Raw genomic sequence first — 3552 nt, 5'->3', positions numbered from 1 at the left:
GGCCTGGGCCACAAGGGGCGGGGACGGGCACGGGCCTATCAGCGCGCACGCACCGCGCGCCGCGCGCCGCGGCCCCACCCCGGTCCCGCCCCCAACCCTTCCCGCCTGCGCCTGTCATGCTCACCCTCCCCGAAGAGCTACCAGAAAACGCCCTGCTCTCCTGAGTTTCCTGGCAGCACTGGAGGCGACTTTGTCTTCTGAGTTATTGAAAGCGGCGGCTGCCGTTCAGGTCCAGTAGGACTGGGACCTTGGGGAACTTCCCAGATCGTCACGAGGTGGGCAGGGGGCTGAGGTGCCCCGCTCATTGACATTATATCGCGGAATCCTCTGTGCCCTGCCCTCGTTTTATAAATGGGGGAAACTGGAGCCCCAAGAGGTGAAGTGACTTGTATCAAATCACACAACCAGCTGTGTCATCAGGGAGTTCTAACTCCCTCCAAAGCCCTGCTTTCATTAATAAGATTGTCATCAACTACACGGCAAGATAACCAAGATACACTGTCAAGAGAAAAAAAGACAAGTTTCAGGACAGTATAAACAATATGGTCCCAGTTTCTTATTAAAAATATATATATGTGTGTGTGCGTGTATGTGTTTGTGTGTACATTTTAAAAATTAAGGAGGATTATACACTAACCGCTTATAGTTGTTTTCTCTAAGAAGTGAGACTATAAGAGCTTTCACTATTTGTTTCATCTTTTTGCTTGAAATTTTTACAAAGTGTATATGTTTTTGTAAGCAGGGAAATAGCCAATATCTTTGAGCCTTACTTTCCTCATCTATAAAATAGTGACGATGTCTACCTTGCAGAGTAGTACCGTGTTTCCCCGAAAATAAAACCTAACCGGAAAACAAGCCCTAGCATGATTTTTCAGGATGACATGCCGTGAACATAAGCCCTAATGTGTCTTTCGGAGCAAAAATTAATATAACATCGGTCTTATTTTCAGGGAAACATGGGAATGAAAGTTTAATAAGATAATGTAAAGCGCTTAGCATAGTGACTAGCCCATCTGTACAAAATGTTTGTCCCCTTCTCCTTCCCTCTAATGGTATAGCTTTCTGTATTTGTCAAAGCACAACTCAGAGTCATTATTGCCACTCTGCCCAGACTCTCCATTTCAACTGTATGGAAATTTAGCTTCAGAAGGCAGGCTCTCTCTTATTGTGCAGGGAGTATTTTAGGAGAGAATCTATGTTACTATTAGGGGGTATTTCAGGGCAGAATCTCTGTTACTGTGAAGAGTATTTCGGGATAAGATCTCTGTTAAAAAGAGGGGTATTTCAGGAGAGGATCTCTGTTGAGAGTGAATATTTCAGGACAAGATCTCTGTTACCATGGGGATAGGTATTTCAGGGCAGGATCTCTGTTACTACGAGTGGGTGTTTCAGCATAGAATTCTATTACTGTGAGGTGAGTATTTCAGGACAGGATCTGTTACTATGAGAGGGGTATTTCAGAGTAGTATCTGTGCTACTCTGGGTGGTATTTTAGGACAGAATCTGTGATACTATGTAGAGTATTTCAGGAGAGTATCTCTGTTACGATGAGGGGGATTTTGAGGGCAGGATCTCTGTTAAGACATGGGGATATTTCAGGACAGAATCTCTGTTACTATAAGGAGGTATTTCAGGGCAGGATCTATGTTGCTTTTGGGGGTGTATTTCACAGTAGGACCTATGTTACTACAAGGTGGGTATTTCAGGGCAGGATCTGTTCTCTTGGGAGGGAGGGGTCCAGGTCAGAAGGTGATGGTGAGTGTTTAGATGTTGCCAGGAAGAACTTTGATTGTATCCAAAGCTGGTGAGAGGCCACCAGGAGGTTTCAAGTTCTCCAGAAAGTTCATGAGCAGAGCCTTCTGCCCCCTCGCTGTGGAGAAGTTTGACCAAAGTAGATAAAAGTTCTTTATTTTAAATAAAGAAATCAGGCTTATGCAGTTAAAGAAGTCTCTTATTAACATCCCACCCCAAGACTGGATTTCCTTTAGGTACAGATCTGCTCCCCATTGAGATGGCTCCAGGGAGGCAGGTGTACTAGGTGTGGTGGTTGAGAGGTGGGGTAGGAGGTGACTAGATGAAAGGCTGGCCAGGTCTGTTTCTGAACCTCTGTATGTCCTCTTGGTGCAAAGGTACGGCTCCTGAATGCCTCCTATTTCTATGGGGTCCCAGCAACGCTGCAGTGGGGCTGGTGATGGGAGGCAAGGAGCAGGGCCATGGAGAGAAACCTGGGAGTAGGGAAAAGAAACCAAGAAGTGGGAGGGAACAAACGGTTCCCCAGGCTCTCAGAGACCCTGGGTCAAAGTTCTGCCTGAGGGCCAAAAGGAACAGGGCCTTGACCTAGGCAGAATTTTGGAGTGAAATGATCATTTTACGTTTACCTTAAAAGGGAGAGGAGAACTGACTCTTACTGCGTACTTTCTATGTGACAGTTTCTTTATACATAACATATCATTTAATTTAACGTTCCACCAAAATCTGAAGTTGAATTTCAGGAGTGCCGACTGCATGCCAGGTACCCTATTAGCATGCTACAGGTTGGGCTCGTTTATGGTCCTCAGGGCCACTGCGAGGTGGATCCTAGATTAGAATCCAAATGCAGTCACCCCCAAGCCCATGCTGCTTCAGCCATAATAGATCCTGTCTAATCCATGCCCCAGGGAGAAATAGCTTGACAGGAATAGCAAAGAGACACCTGGCCTGGCTGCTACTCCTAGTGTAAAACTGATGTAGTGGGATCGTGACCATCATGACATATTTAGGGGTGCAGGGATTCAAGCAAAAAGACACCTAAACACAAGAGTATATTTTACATTTGGGGAGAAATTATTTTTTCCCCTAAACTGGAAGAATACCTGCTTCCTCCTGTCCCAAAGAGTGAACACTTTTTCTCTTTTCTTCTTATTTTAACGGGAGCTTTTAAAGGTCTCTTGCAGCAACCCCTCGTACTCCCCATTCCCATTTCTTCTTCCCTTATTAAAAACGTCATCCCCATGTCCTTGATTTTATGTGTTTCTCAATTTCTGTGACATCTACATGTTTTCATCTTTTGCTCTGAGACCCATGGCCTTGTGCCCTGGACCCTTTATTCGAGGTGTCTCCTCTAAGCCTCAGGGTAACCCTATAAGGTGGCATAGCCTGGTTTGATAAAACCAGGGCTCAATGGCAAGTGAATGGAACCAGTTGGAGGACATCCATTTAGTCTTGTGTGGGCACATGCAGGCCATGTGGAGCACTGAGATGACACAAATGTCATCTCCCTGTCCCACTCCAGGTCCACTTGAAAAGGAGTAACCACCCAGCAAGGTGAGAAGGTCAGCCTCGCCCCTCCCTCTGCTCTCCTCCACTTTTTGTATCTCTCAGACTCCGAGTCACATTGTTTCTTCCACTGCCCACACCCTCATTGGCCCATCACCGTGCATCCCCATTGGCTGTGGGGGCCAGTAACACGCCGTGATTGGTCCCTGCCTCTGTGCCGAGGTGCTAGGTCTTTCTTTATCTCGGTCAGAAGCCAAGATCCCCACCCTGGCTGACGGGGGTCGAGGCCCGTTACTA

This window comes from Rhinolophus ferrumequinum, chromosome 26, assembly GCF_004115265.2.
Source record: "Rhinolophus ferrumequinum isolate MPI-CBG mRhiFer1 chromosome 26, mRhiFer1_v1.p, whole genome shotgun sequence".
NCBI classification, from domain to species: domain Eukaryota; kingdom Metazoa; phylum Chordata; class Mammalia; order Chiroptera; family Rhinolophidae; genus Rhinolophus; species Rhinolophus ferrumequinum.
The sequence above is the reverse complement of the archived record's forward strand: the minus strand, read 5'-3'. Positions refer to the sequence as shown.